The sequence below is a fragment of the Cibotium barometz genome, chromosome 65 (genome assembly GCF_041138505.1).
Source record: "Cibotium barometz isolate CiBa-2024 chromosome 65, ASM4113850v1, whole genome shotgun sequence".
In the NCBI taxonomy this organism is placed as follows: domain Eukaryota; kingdom Viridiplantae; phylum Streptophyta; class Polypodiopsida; order Cyatheales; family Cibotiaceae; genus Cibotium; species Cibotium barometz.
Window position 1 is genome coordinate 12,733,635 of NC_141110.1, and position 17,180 is coordinate 12,750,814.

The following is a 17,180-nucleotide window of genomic DNA, read 5'->3' on the forward strand; positions in this document are numbered from 1 at the left end:
TATAGATCTTGTTTTCAGCTATGTGGGGATGTCGTTCTTGGAGATAACGTGTCTAAGGATGAGACCATGTTTAACCTAATTTTGACATTTGAGTGGGTTTAATGAGATGCGGTAGAGTCTACATCTCTCAAAGACTAACCAAAGATGGGGAAAATTTTTCTATGAGCTTTCTCTCACAAGCTTTTTCGAGCAACCCCCTAATTTGCAAGCTTTTTTGAGAGCACCTTGGAAGACATGTATTGATCACAGAGCTTTCAATTTCTATTCAATGGAGATATTTTTTGACCACGATGAATATTCAATTTCTATTCAACCCCCCTAATTTGCAAGATTTTTTGAGCACCTTGCAAGGCATGCATTGATCATAGAGCTTTCAATTTCTATTCAATAGAGACATTTTTGACCACGACAAATATTATAAGTCAAAAGTTCCATTATAATATAGACCAAGATAGAATTGTCAAGGCAAAAACACTAGTACAATATAGACCAAGATAAACTTTTCAAGGAAACAATACTCGTACAATATAGACTAAGATAGTCAAAACATATGTAAATAAGCCTGGAATGTAAATAAGCTCTCGATAGTTAGGGACATAGGTATCCATCCAACAAAAATTGACCAAAAATATTTGTGATGACTTTAGTTACTAGATATGGTTTCTAGGATGACTAAGTGTTGATTCTCTTTTTTGGATCTTTAGCTTTCTTTATTCTCTTCTTAGCCATTTTGGAAATTTAAGGTCTCCACCGTGAGCATCAAGTTTTTTCGGGATCAAAGCCATGGACCTTTTGGGTTGATGCTAATCCACCATGTGCCTTGGTTAGGGTTGGGGTTGTTGTTGCTTATCCTTGATGTTCATTATTTGTTGTTGATGTGGGTTTTTGATGTACATGGATAAGTGTCCCCAAAGAGGTGCTAAAACAATTTATCATTTGTAATCTAAATCCTCTCATAACCAAGGAATTTATTTCCATTGTTGTGAGGGTTGGGCCCACCTCCACCTAAAATAAAGATGTATATGTAGGTACATGTGCGATATTATGATCTACATGCCAGTATGTGTAGCTTCATTATTACAAAGCCACATCATTTGTGATTTAGGTCCTTCTGGCCCTGGGTGCTTCCTCTTAGATAAGAAACTAGGAGCCCTCCTTTTGAATTTTTGAATGTATTTGTTGCACTTTATCTTTCCATCTATTAAGCTAAAGCACTTGACCTTTGAGTTGATTGGAGTTCTTCACATTGCCCAATACATTCTATAGACCATTTCTTATAAACTTATCTCATGACTTATGGTGATAGTAGGCATACCGCCTTGGGTAATAGGAGGGTAATAGTAGTGACACAAGTTGTTTCTATTTGGAAACTGATCTTCCTCAATTGGCCCCTTTATATTCTCTCTCGATTTTGCATAAAATATCCTAGATGAGCATTTGTTGTCGACATCTACCCCCGTTGACTTGGGTTTCTTTCTTTAAATTATTTCTTTGTCCCCATGTAAAGGTCTTGGTTCATCGAACATAACGGTCCCTTGCACTACTTCATGTATTATATGTACAACTTGTGGTGGAGTAGGTGTGCTCCTTGTCGTGTTACCTTGTGAATCAGTGCTTTAAAGCTTGGACCATATCCAATATGCTAGCTATTCAAGGAAGTTATAGCTTCATAACAAGCTTTACCTTTACCAAGGGGGAGTACAACTCGTCTAGAGCATGAAAGCACACTAAACATGGGAATGGAGACCTCAAGGGTGGTCAAGCCCTCAAGCTCTATAATTCCAATGCTTGGACCTTTGTAATCTAATCACTCATGAGGAAGAAGCTATTAATCTTCCTCTGTTCTCAGATCATCTCTCTCTCTCTCTCTCTCTCTCTCTCTCTCTCTCTCTCTCTCTCTCTCTCTCTCTCTCTCTCTCTCTCCAATCACACTCCACATCTAGTTAATCACAAGTAAGAACAAATCGAGCTTACCTCAAGTAAGAACAAATCGAGCTTACCTCAAGTGCACACACACACACGCTCAAGCACTTACATATTTAATCAAGCAACTCGACAAGACTCCATATCTAATGACAAACATATGCATGAAAGCATGTAAGAATTAAGAAGAGATTAAAATAAGCACAAGAATGAAGGAACTCCTCATCTTGACCTCAATTTTAGATTGTATTAAAAAAGTGTCTTTACATACCCTCATAAGACACACATATAAAATTGGGCTTTGCCCAATCGTCCACACTTATGGGGTGCCCAAAACATGTGTTCTTTACATATACAAGCCTTATATGGATAACTTTCATTATAACATTGGACCTTTGGCCATATATAATATGAAATATGTAAGCTAGGGTGGGGATTACAAAGAGTGTATGAAAAAAGGAGGCCTGCCTAGGCTAGCTTCCGTCCTCAAAGTTGGTTATCTAAATACTATTATAGAGGGCCTCGAAATGGAGGAGTGGATTGACTAAATACGTCTGGAAAATCTTGGACATCCCTAATTGGAAAAATTCAATAAAAAAAATACTCTTTGAAAGCTCATAGATGGCGGGTTGGAAGAAGGCACCGGATCCATTTATAGTAATCATTTATTTGTTGATGTGTCGAGCCAATGTGGCAAAGTCAAAGGCTAGTTATTGGTGGTGAGGGTGCTCATAGTAGATGTGCCAACCTCTGTCATGCTCTTGACATCCTTGCTTGAAAAATTTCACAAAAAAACACTCTTTGAAGGTCCATAGATTGTGGGCTAGAAGGCCCCATACCCGTTTCTAGTAACCTTAGATTTGTCAATGTGTCGGGCCAATTGGTGAAGTCAAAGGGCTAGTTATTGTGTCAAAGGTGTTCATAGTAGATGTGCCAACCTCTGTCATGCTTGACATCTTCAAAAATTTTCATGAAAATCAAAAGAGTTGTAAAAATTTTGGAGGTCATCTACACATGGAAATCTTCTATGAATTGTAATGTTCTTCCAAAAAGAGTCTCATAGACTGCTGCATCCAATCTTTATCCACCTACTCTCCCTGTGGCAATGATGGTGGCTTCAAAAATTTTACCAAGTATTCATTGTATTGTAACTTCTTTGAGTACACATTCTAGCTGCTCTGTAGATCTGTGGCATCAGCATATATGATGGATCTATCCTTTGTGCAGTGGGGGCACTCTCTATAACTCTCTTTCTCACACTCTCTCTCTTTAATTCTCTTTCTCTAAATCTCTCTAACTCTCCCTTTCTCTAAGTATCCCACAAAAGACCTACATTGTAGAACTAGGGAAGCTACCACTTTCGCTGATTCATAATGGTGCTCCGAGTATTAAAAATTTCCTTTAGCAATTATTTGAAACTAGCTCTGGATTGTTATTCTATCATTCCTTCCATTTGGCTTCTAGATATGATTTTAGAATGGGTATGTCCATGCGCTAGATGTGCAAGGTTGCCTCTACTGGCTTGTGGACAATAATTGCATACATTAACTTATTATATCTTGTGATGTTGTTGCACCATAGTAAACTCACATCCTCTAGTGGAAAGTCATAAGTATCCTCCTCTGATGGGTTTTTATCCTCACGTTGGTCCCACTTAGTTGAAGGGAGATTCCAATGGGTCAGCTCTGGCCATGGGTCTTCATTAGGTTTGGCTGTCTTCAGTTGTGATTCTATTCACATCTCATTCTAGTGCATCCATGAAACATCCCTTTCCTAGAGTGAGTGTGCTACCAACTTCTACTACGAGACTAACTACACTTAATGCCCACATGACTAAAGCACCTATTGGGGCACCAGTAGGACACATACCTTATGTAGCACATCCACCCCCACCAAGATTTAGACCAATGCATCCTCATGCAATGCCATGTGTTGCACCTCCACTTGCTCCTATCATTTCTCCTATTATGCCAGCACCAACTCTACCCACAGACCTAGTTGCTTTTGCATAGGCCCTAGGAAGAGCGGTAGTGGAGAGCATAGCACCAATTGTGAGAGATGGTGAATGACATAACCATGGAAAGGCTGCCCAGATAGCCAAGCCAACTCATAAATTCCCTGGAGATGGTGATCCTAGGAGACAATTGAAGGTATTTGATCAAGTGTATTAGGCACTAGGAGAACGAAATGAGGTTTCCAAGACCAATTCTTTTAGTCTAGACGGCAAGGTTGGGGATTGGTATAGAATTCATAAGGTCAAGGAACACTTAAACTTTACTAGACTTAGGAGATTGTTCTTGAAGCAATTTGTGCATGAAGGAGAAGAAGAGAAGTCTGTTGAGATATAGGCACTTTACCAACATGTGTAATGGGATGCTCATCACACCTATTTCTACATAACTTGGTTTTTCCATCCTCTAAATGTCTCTAAACCACTCACGTTGATTGGTCATGTGGCAAGAGGCACCAGAATCCACGTACCATATATCTTGAGATCCTGACATATCTCTTGTTGGAACTAAGCATGTGTTGTATCACAAATAGCTACTCACTTCTATCATCACCAACTTGTTTACTAGATGATGCATAGTTACCTTGCTACAACTTTGCACTTTTAATGTCATTCTGCTTTTTATAGCAATTCTTTTCCATGTGCCCTAGTTTGCCACACAATAATAGCACTCTATGCTATTTGCACTCTCATTTCTTTGCCAACAACCACCTTGGCCTCTTTGGCTCCTCCTGCCTCTAGACTGGCCTCTTCCACCTGTGTATGATTGCTAGACTGTTGTTGTCCAGAATTTTGGTTTCCTTGTCAAACACACCACCTTGGTCTCGACCACAACCTCTACTTGAATTAGAGTAGAGGCCTCTTTTCATGTGTTCTTGCTTTGTGAAGAAGAGTCCTCACCTAGAGACTTTTCTTCTATAATCAACATAGACATCAAGTCCCAAAAGCTGGGAACATTCTCTCTAGCTGCAATGGAGGACTTGAATGGCTTGTACTCTTTGCCAAGCCTATTCAAATAGACACTCATTAGATCATCATCTTCCACCGATACATTAATAGACCCAAGGGATTCAACAATGACCTTGATCTTTAAAGCATACTCATTCTTTTCTTTTCCACAGTATGCAGTGCTTCTTTTAACTACAGTTTCCTTACCTTTGTATTGGTTTGGAATATCTGCCCACCACTAGGCTCTTCCATGCAACTACTAGAGTGTTAGCATCATGTATGTGTCCTATCATTGTGTCTGTGACACTAATCGAAAGCCAATACATGACTTTCCTTGCACCTTGATTCCAATCCTTGAATGCCTTTATATCCGCTGGAGTGGCATTCTCTTCGGACAACTCTAGAAGCTCTTCATTATCTCCTTTTGACATAGTCCCAAAATCCTTTACCCATCAGGAAATTAGTCACAGTGAACTTCTAGGCATGGAAGTTATTCCTGTCCAGTTTCTCACTAACAATCTGATTGAGTTCATCAGACATATTAGCCTGCAACAATTAGAGACCTGCAAATAAATTTTTTTTGTATGCAACCTATAACACAACAGTATCTTCTATGACTGCTGCTGTAGTCACAATCACACTCAAAAGAAGCAGGAGAGAATGCGACAAAGAAATGTAGGCTTATATTGCAAAGCACAAGCAAGAAGGCCCACTGGCCTTATTTATCATTAGAGGTATTTTAGCATCATGGCACATCCACGAGCGCATGTTCTTAACACCATCCCACCACCATGTGAGTGTTCCATGCCATGGGCTTCATGCATATTCTTAGGTGGTACAAGGATTCCCATTCATTGAGGATGCATGGGAAGATTTATCCAACATCATGTCGGGCAAGCCATGGTCATTTCACTATGAGAAGATGTACCAACATTCATTGCACTTTATGGCATTCCATGGCTTCTCACATATTATTTTATTGCTCTAGGGTCACATGGATTTTTTCCATGCACATCTTCAACTAAACATACTTTATTTGACCCTTGCATTGCCCCATCACCTGAGGTCACGTGAGTTTTATTAGTGTCACCATTCGTTTTACTCGCATTATTTGGACCACATCATGACACATTACGAGGAGCTCCACATGTCCCATCCGGTCTTGTCATCGAGCTTTTTATTGCCACCTCTTGATCCCCCCATCCCTCACATATACTCGCCCATCAAGCATTGTATCCAAGCATCCTCTTACTCATATTTAGAAGGGTCTTTTCTCTACCCCACTGACAAATTTTTTTGGGGACACCCCTACGCTCGTGTGATTACATGTTGTCGTTTGAGGTGCATGCACCACTTCCATCATCATCATCAACTGCCCTCATGCTACATGGTTCTCACTTGTCACTTGCATTTGTGAGAGCACCCATTGCTCTTACATTTGGGATCCAAGATCCTCATGTGTGGAAACTCTTATCTTGCCATTGACTTTTGAGGAGGTCCCTTGTTACATCTTTTGAAGGGGAGCCTCTTCCATTCCATGATACATTTAGAGGCCTTAGCTCTGTCTTTTCCACCTTGTTCCATTGGCCCTACTCTGTATGGTCTATGTGGGATCCTAGTTTAGTCTACATTGACTTTCGTCCTCCATTGATGCCACCTTCTACATCGGCATACCAGGATTAGTCTACATTGACTTTCCATGGTCCTCCCATTGACACCACTTTCTACATCGGCATACCTTTCCTTGGTGTTTGCTAGAGCACCTATTATAGCCTCATACATATGGGATCCTAACATACACCTTTGGAAACCCCTCGAGTTCCCTGTTTACATTTGGGATCCCAATGGATGGGATCAACTATCGAGGTGGAGGAGCACCCCTCACTTCCATGGTCTACACTCTTGAGGTGGGGGAGCACCCCTCACTTCCATGGTCTACACTCTTGAGGTGGGGACGTTTTCCTCACTTCAATTTTTAGTGCATAGAGGATCCTCTTCATTGACACATCTTACAGATCCTTGGGCTTGGGTCATGCTCTACATCAACACATTCTTTTTAGGCATCATCGATGTCGACCTTGTCTCTTTTTTTCCCTTCCCCCCTCCATTTTTGTACTCATTGCCATTTCATCCGGCCACATCTGTGGGACCGAATGTGTATTAGAGGTGGGGGGATGTTAATCCATTCCCATACACCGTAGCTTAGCACTATCTACCCTCTCCACATGATGGTGCACATGCATATGTATATGCATATCACTTTGGTGCACATATCCTATATGCACATGTATATGCCTATCACTTTGGTGCACATATCATGTATGCACATGTATATGCATATCACTTGGTGCACATATCCTATATTTTGGCATAGGATATTTGGTGCACATGTATATGCATATCACTTTGGTGTACATATCATGTATGCATATCACTTGGTGCACATATCCTATATTTTAGCATAGGATATTTGGGTAACATTGAGCTTCATGTATTTTTTTTCACCCATGTGGAACTTGTGCATACAGGATGTACGTATCATGTACGCACATGTATATGCATATCACTTTAGTGCAAATATCCTTTATGCATATCACTTTGGTGTACATATCATGTATGCACATGTATATGCATATCATGCACATATCCTATATTTTGGCATAGGATATTTGGTGCACATGTATATGCATATCACTTTGGTGCACATATCCTATATGCATATCACTTTGGTGTACATATCATGTATGCACATGTATATGCATATCACTTGGTGCACATATCCTATATTTTAGCATAGGATATTTGGGTAACATTGAGCTTCATGTATTTTTTTTTAAATCACCCATGTGGAACTTGTGCATACAGGATGTACATATCATGTATGCACATGTATATGCATATCACTTTAGTGCAAATATCCTTTATGCATATCACTTTGGTGTACATATCATGTATGCACATGTATATGCATATCACTTGTTGGTGCACATATCCTATATTTTGGCATAGGATATTTGGTGCACATGTATATGCATATCACTTGGTGCACATATCCTATATTTTAGCATAGGATATTTGGGTAACATTGAGCTTCATGTATTTTTTTTTAAATCACCCATGTGGAACTTGTGCATACAGGATGTACATATCATGTATGCACATGTATATGCATATCACTTTAGTGCAAATATCCTTTATGCATATCACTTTGGTGTACATATCATGTATGCACATGTATATGCATATCACTTTGGTGCACATATCCTATATTTTGGCATAGGATATTTGGTGCACATGTATATGCATATCACTTGGTGCACATATCCTATATGCATATCACTTTGGTGTACATATCATGTATGCACATGTATATGCATATCACTTGGTGCACATATCCTATATTTTAGCATAGGATATTTGGGTAACATTGAGCTTCATGTATTTTTTTTTAAATCACCCATGTGGAACTTGTGCATACAGGATGTACATATCATGTATGCACATGTATATGCATATCACTTTAGTGCAAATATCCTTTATGCATATCACTTTAGTGCAAATATCCTTTATGCATATCACTTTGGTGTACATATCATGTATGCACATGTATATGCATATCACTTGGTGCACATATCCTATATTTTGGCATAGGATATTTGGGTAACATTGAGCTTCATGTGTTTTTTTTTAAAACTCGACTATACTCAACCATGTGGCACTTGTACATACAAGATGGACCTACATTTTACTATTTATAGAGATTATGAGTGAGAAGGAGAATTAATTTATTTCCTCCATCCCAAGTTGTGGATTCCATCCTTGTGTTCCTTCTTTAGTTAATGAGTTGAGTGATAGTGTGTTTGGGCATGGCTACCTCACTCTTGACTACTCCCCATGTGTGAAAGGTTTGTGGTTGAGAGCTTGTATGTGGGTTGCCATCTTCTTGGGCTTTTTTTTGTTTTGCAAGCTTATCACTTGAGTTTTTTGGAGCATCTAGTGAGCTTTTGAGGAAGGCCTCATATTTTTCTCCCAAAGATTTTAGTAGGATACCTTGATTTAATAAACATTATTTAACACCATTGTATCTTTGTTGAAGCAACGATATTTTTGCATATTAAAAAAACATGGCGATGGCAAATGGATATCTAGATCTACATAATCAAAAAGCCTAACAACAAGGCTTATGCTATCCAAAAAATTATTAATACCATGGTGCCTTTGAAGCAAATTAATACCATGGTACCTTTGAACAAAATATATTATTTTTATATTGAAAAAACATGGTAATGGCAAGCGGATAGATCTAATGATCAAAAACATAATAACAAGGCTTATGTTATCAAAAAAAATTATTCAACTATAACTTATGCATCATCTTCTCTCCTTCTTCTCTATCCATCCATGGCCTTGGATATCCTTCTTGATGGAAGAGACACACCACCAAAGTTGCCACCTACATGAGAGACACACCACCAAAGTAAACTTACTTACTATATATACACTTACCTATGTACATAAAAACTTACATATATATATATATAAGCTTACTATTTGATTACATATATACATATATGCTTACTGAACTATGTTATTACTAACTTAAGAAGTTAGCATTACCTTCAACTTACATTTTGAGGAAAAACTTCACGAATGCATTCGTGCTGAACGATGTTTCCATCATGCATCTCAAGCACTACATTCTATACCTTTAGAAGCACACCCTACTTAAAAAAACACCCATCAAAATTTGTATTTCAATTGGAATTTGGCTTTCTTGACTACTGATAAGATTATCAAAGCTTATATATTTCCCACATACCGATATACGATAAGTTTATTGACCTCATCTTATTAAGGGAAATCATCTACTAAGTGGTTTGAATTTGTGTGTCTACATTTTAGTTTCAAATTCCTTATCTTTGAGATAAACCACTTCAAAACAGTCGAACCACTTGTTCTCTAGCATTTCACCTCTTTTTTGAACAAGGAAAAAGAGTTTTGTTTTCTCCTTTTGCATGGGAATCCCATCTATATTCTTGATGATTTCAGACTTCTCATCACGATGTTGCAAAAGCATAGACACACAGTACTACATAGTCATGATCCAAGAGCCATATCATGGATATATCCATTCTATGAAGCCTAAGCCAAGACTTGTGACCATTTCCATTTCTTCAATACGAAGAAGGGATAACTGTCTGATTTAGAGAATTTTCCCTAAAAACTTGAAATCATCTAGAAATAAGTTAGAAATTTGTTTTAAATTGTAATTGATGGATGGATCACCCGAGATACGAGATTCATGATTTCCATTAAGGACCATTAAGGAAGTCTGGGTATTAAATGAGGGGTTTTGTGAAACCAGTACTAGAGATGTTTTCTCGTGAAATAGTTTTCGTGAGATGAAAGTAAACTCAATGAAAAAATCCTACTTACATAGAAACTCTGTTTTTGTAAAGGACTGTATTACGCTAGAATGTTGGACGAGGCATTTTGGCTTATTGCTTAATTCAAGGGGAGTTTACGTTGCAACAGCTTGCGGTAAGTCATCAAAGGACATCTCTCACGCGGCAAAGCCTGCCAACGTCTTAACTAGCCTCGGTACTGTTAAAAATGGTGCGCTTTTGGTTTGATGGGTGAGGGCCAACAAAGCGGTCCCTCAGTGAAGTGCTAGACACCTAAGGAGGATCCTAGGGTGTTTTGATCAGGCGATGCACGGGCTCGTAGCAGTTGCTAGGACACCCATGCGTATGTCGAGGGAGATATTCATAGATTGGTGAGAAATTTATTTAAGTAAACTAGAAACTATGAAATTGAATCTTGTTGGTTGACTAGTTGGTCTCTTCAACGGAGAGTCTGGATGACACTTGTTTGTAAAAACAATGGAACTAGAATATTAAGGATTATGATGGAAACACTGTGGTTTTATTGCAGTTTTGTCTTGAAAATAGTTGAATCTGAGAAAAGGTTATTTTATATTGGGTGCGTAAGTGGCGTGTCTATTTTATATTTTCGCATGAGTGTCGGCTAGGGGACCTGGAAACTCTCTTTCCTAGTACCCAAGACAAAACACAACCAAATTGTTATAAAGAGGGATCCCACCAATACAGTGGTTGGGTGGTTGGCTAACCCATGGGCTGGATCGGTGGATTCCTATAATAAATTTCAGTTATGTTTAAGTTACGATAGTTGAAGTAGGTCACAGGGTAATTCCTGTTCTATGGGAAAGAATCAACGGATGTGCCTCACTTCAGGGAAAAAAAGCGATGATCTCTATGAACCAAGTACAAGTCCCTCCTTGATTCGGCCATGTGACCCATGGGTTTGGTCGAATTACAAAGGATAGTTAAGGCTCTTGACCCCGTTAGATAAATTCTCATTAGAAGATCTTCTGGAGAAATCACCCGTGCTTTTTGGGCAAGGAAAGTTTTTCTGGTCCCGGTTTCGGAAGAACCGCCAGACTAGTCCCTTGCCTGGTCATTCATGGGTGAGGCCCCAAGTGGGAAGCTCTGCGCCCTACACAAGAGGTTGCTACTTCCGCTGCTAGCACTTCGGAGTGCGATGCGCAGAGAGGACAGGGGTCTCACAACTGGTATCAGATCTTTGTTGAAAGTTTAAGAATCAAAGACGAATTTTATCAGGAATTTATAAAAATAAAATATTAGAAAGGTGCATTCATATGTTAGATTTTCATTCATATTAAGCTTCATGTTGAAGACTTATAAATGATAAATTGGATTTTATAGATGGACACCCCGTACTTATCTGGTACCCCCGACCTTACCCAAAATCAAGATATGACTGCCTTTGCTTTTGAGCATATTCTCTCCTCCGCCATAGGACTCGATTGAGCAAGGCGAGTCTTGCTAATCATTTCTAGGAGCTATATTTTTCAAACCCAGTGGAGAGACAACAACATATGTGGTTCTCAGCACAATATGTCCACGCTTGTTGCAATCAGCGAGACAGAGGCTGAGTCAGAACATCTCTTTGGCTATGGTTTTGATGAGACTAGGGGTGGTTCGTGGTGTTATACTTTATCACTCCTCATCTCGAGATTTTAGAATCAATTGTCATATTTTCAGGCTTCTCGACCGTTTTATTCTGAGGAGTAGGATTGTAACACCAATGGCGGTAAGGGCACAATTGCATCGCGGTATGTCCACATCGCAGTATTGCCATTTCATGCGTATGCAATTGAGGCATTGACTTTTGGAGCCATGTTGCTCTATGTATATATTACAAACCATATGTAAATAAAGAATTTTTTGTAAAAATTCTAGTTGTCTAAGTGATTGTGAACACCAGATATTGAGTTTGAAGGAATACGTTCTATTTTCTCAAGACATATGTCATGGATCTATAGTAGAATGATCACCTTGTTGAATGAATTAATTTTGAACTTCTTAAAGCTTAGAATCTCGGAACGAAGTCGAATAGGAAATTTAACGATGTATCGTTTTGACAGAATCATGAGACGTGAAATCGTGGTAGGCAGCTAGATCCTCACACGGATGAGGATGAGCTTGACCCTGACGTTCGTAAAGCTCTACACAGATCTCAGCCAGGTCCCTTCAAGAACAAAGGAGAACACTTAGGTGACGCTATAGAAAAGTGGATCGAAGCTATGGAGGAGTACTTCGATGTCACAGGTTACAACGAAAAAAGTAAGGTGGCTCTTGCCAAGCTGAAGATCGTAGAAACAGCCAGAGTAACGTGGAGGAACCACTACGAGACAAACCGCTTGGATCGGAACACCCAGACGTGGGATGATCTCAAAGCATACCTCAAAAAGAGATTCTGTCCTCCAGGCTTCTTGGAAACAAAGATGAACGAGTTCCTGGGCTAACCTAGGGAAGCCGAACCAGGGGGGAATATCACCAAGCATTCGCTCTCCTGCTCAAATACTCGCCACACCGGCTGGATGAAGAACAACTGATGGCCATGTTCATTCGGGGAATGAACGAACCTTTGGATACCCTGGTGAAGAATGCTAAGCTAGTTTCTATGGCCGAAGCAGTGCGGATGGCGAAGGATTTCGCCAAGGCCTTTGTTGTCAAGGTCCCACCGAAGCTAGCACTCTAGTCCTTCAAAAGATTCTAAACCCCAGGAAGTACTTCCAACTTTCCGCCTCCCAAGAGCCAGCAAGGTCCTAATCAAAACCAGGAGACGAGAAGTTTCAGAATAGAAGGAAGGCCTTTTCCACCACACGGAGCACATTTTATGAAACTCCGATCCTTTTCAAGATGCAAAAGGAAGAGCTTCGAAGTGAAAACAGATGTTTTGGCTGTCAACGTTTTGTGAACCAGCTCAAGGACTGCCCAACTCCTTCTATGTCAATGGGCCAGGAAAGCCAAGGTCCTAGAGTGCCGAGAATTACCCTTTCGTTTCAATCTAATCAAGCTCCCTCTCGCCAAAATCAGGGCAACCCTTGAAGAATGCCAGCTCAGCCTACACCCTCAATGCAGAGTTGTCTCAAATCCCCCTCCCAGAATTGGGGAAGCCAGAGAGAGAGAATTCCACCCCAGACAGCAGCAGCCACCAGAGCCTCACAATAGCTGATATAATGGAGGAAGAAAGAGGACATATTTATGCCGCCATTGAACATCAAGGGTAGAATCGTCAGTTCTCAGTCCTTCAGACTCCAGCAGAGTACAAGGGTAAGCACTTTAAGCTTTTGATTGATTCAAGCAGTACACATTCTTTTATTTCCCCAGGATGTTTACGTAAGTTAGTCCTAGATCAGAAAACAGGGAATCCTATGCAAGTAGAATTGGCCAGTTGGAAAGATTCTTTTCACACACCATGAGACAAACCGTACTCAGTTTAATCTAGATGGGAATGTAACAGACTGTCAGTTCGGAGTCTTACCTTTGGGAATCTATGACGAAATCCTTGGAATAGATTGGCTCCATATAAGAATCAGACTGACATTCATTGTCAGTCTCACAAGGGAGCCATCTCTTTCCTCGACCTTCTCTGGAATCAAGTTCAAGGAATTGGAATTTTCGGATCCCCAGTTCTGCAGTTAGTCAAAGCTTCTAAATTGCTGAAGGGACTCAGAAAGAAGAGAAAGAAGCAAGTTGTCTATGTCGTCAAAATGAATCCAGTAGACATAAAATCCAAGGCTAAGAAACCAGAGTGGTTACGTGAGTGCTGTTTTATTCCCACAAGAGCTGATTGAGATGCCTCCAGCTCTCGTGAAGTAGATCATGAGAGAGATACAGCTAACCCCCTCAGCCAATAGCCCATGTACATACAAAATTTCAATCCCAGAAGCCATAGAACTTAGTTAGAGAAATGATTCGTAAGACCTAGTGTTTCACGGGATGCACTTGTTCTCTTTCAGAAAAATAAAGATGGAATGTTAAGACTCTGTATTGATTACAGAGGATTAAATCAGTTGGTAGTCAAGAATAAGTATCCTCTCCCTAGGATTGATGAATAAGTATCCTCTCCCTAGGATTAAATCAGTTGGTAGTCAAGAATAAGTATCCTCTCCCTAGGATTGATGAACTTTTGTATCTCAAATCAGGATATTACCATATCAGAATTAAGAATTAAGATATCCCTAAGACAACCATCAATACTCGATATGGGCATTATGAATTTACGGTCATCCCGTTCGGATTAAAAAATGCCCCAGCAACGTTTAATCGCCTCATGTAGGACATTCTCAGAGAATACTTGGATGAATTTGTTCTTGTCTTCTTCGATGACATCCAAGTATACTTTAAGAATGCAGCAAATCATGAAGATCGTGCGTAAAGTCCTAGAGATCCTAAAAAAGCACTAACTCTTTGTAAAAAAGAGCAAGTGTACTTTCTCTACTGATCATGTCGAATACTTGAGATTTATAGTATCTAAGGATGGGATTTATCCTGACCCCACTAAAATCCAAGCAGTCGTAGATTGGACAGAGCCCAAAACAGTGAAAGAAGTTAGAGGATTCTTAGGATTAACTGGGTAGTATCGAATCTTTATACCCAGGTATGCTCAGATAGGATCCCTCTTGACTAACCTTCTCAAGAAGAGTGCCCTATGTCATTGGACCGCTATGTGTCAGTGCTTTTGATAAGCTAAAGACAACCTTAGTAACCAACCCTGTTCTAAAATTGCCAAATTTTTCCACACCCTTTGAAGTAGTGTCAGATTCGAGTGGTTTCGCGCTAGGAGGTGCACTTATGCAGAAAGGTCATGCAGTAGCCTATGAATCCAGAAAACTCAAAACGCATGAGAAAAATTATAATGTCCATGACTTGGAGTTACTTTCAATAGTTTATGCTCTAAAGCTGTGGAGACATTATCTCTGAGATAGAGATTCACCTTGATAATAGATCATCAAAGTCTAAAGTGGATCTTCACCCAAAGGATCTTAACATGCATCAAAGAAGGTGGATATGAACCTTGTAGTAGGAATTTGATTTTGAGATTAACCAGGGAAAGAAAATCTAGTAGCAGATGCACTCAGTAGTAGAAAAGCCTCCTTGCTTGCAATAACATTGGTGTCAAATCCGTTGATCAGTGAAGCAAGAGAGAAGATCATGCAGGATAAATTTTTTACCCTTATTACTACCCTACTGATGTAGGAAAGCAAGACTCCTCAGGAAATGAGTCGAGTTCTTGGGTCCAAATTGGACAAAGAATGCATGTATTACAATAATCGGCTATGCATTCCCAACAATGATGAGGAAACAAAGGAAAACATTCTGAGAGAAGCCCATGATAACCCGATAGCTGGACATCCAAGGGTTCATAAAGACCTACATGTCTGTAATAAGAAGAGCTTCTTCTTCTGGCCAGGACTCAAAAAAGGATGTATTAATCATGTGCGTCAGTGTTTAATATGTCAAAGAGTCAAGGCAAAAGGGTTAAGATGCCAGGAAAGTTACATCCCTTAGACATTCCACAGATGAAGTGGAAATGTGTCAGTATGGATTTTGTTACTGAACTACATTCTTCGAAGGAGTGGGAACTTCCTTAGATCTCAATACTGCTTATCATCCCGAGACAGATGGCCAGACGAAAGAAAGAGTGAACCAAGTAATAGAAGATATTCTTTGGTCATGCTGTGGTGGCAGAGAACCCAAGAAGTGGTTAAGCTACTTACATCATCTAGTTGAGTTTGCTTATAATACCTCTTATCACCGAAGTATCGAGATAAGCCCTCAAAGCTTTGTACGGACAAGATTGCCTCATACCATTAACTTGTTCCGACCCATTGATCAGGATCGAGATGTCCAGATAGATGCTTGATGATATGGAGCAACAAATGCAATCAATCCGCAAAGATATTAAGGCTACCCAAGATAGACAAAAGCAGTATGCTGATAAGAAAAGAACGGAGAGAGTGTTTGAAGAATAAGATATGGTCTTCATTCGTGTGTACGATCCAAGAGAAGTTCTTTATCCCTAGGGAAGTACAAAAATTTGTCTCCTAGATACTGTGGACCGTACGCCGTTACTAAGAAAGTAGAATATCTAGCGTATGAACTTCTTATACCTCCCCATCTCAAGGTACATAATGTGTTCCATGCCAGTTTACTTGAAAAGTATATACCCAGCCTGAGTCATGTGCTAGTAGATGATGAGTAGTTGACTTTTTCGAGACTCAAGGCCCAATGGAACTTAAACCCAAGAAATCCTAGATGTTTGGGAGAAGGCTCTCAGAAACAGAGTCCTTAGAGATTTTTTGGTCAAGTGGAATTTCTATCCTTTAGAGGACGCCACTTGAAAAAAAGAAGATCAACTGATAAAGGACTACCCCCACTTTGCGAGATGAGGATATCTCGCGTTTTTCAAGTGGGAGAGGATGTAAGGTTCCTCCTTAGCCCCTAAAGATGTATAAGTTCTCCTTTCAGTCTCCTGTTAAAATCATCCCCCATTTCAAAATGCAAGAAAACATTGTTTTCTTCTGTTTTTGACTTAGAGAGAGAAAATATTCTAGAGAGAGATAATACAATTTTGAGATATTTTTGGATATAAAGTTATCCTTTAAATTTAAGATGAATTTTCCTGAACCAAAAGTTTAAAAAGAGTTTTCCAATATACATTAGAAATCAATTAAATATGTGCATTGGACACCTTAGCCTAAGTGTACCCATTTTCAGAAAATTATGGATTAAGGTCCAAAGAGCGTTCTAAAGGACCAATGGGATTAATCCAAGTGTTTGAATAAGAAATATATAAGAATCCACCAAAAATGAGTAAATTCTCACATAAGATGAAGAGCTAACTAGTATTGGGATTTATTAGTATAAAATTGAAAATTCTGACACCTCAAGAGGGTGAGTGGAGC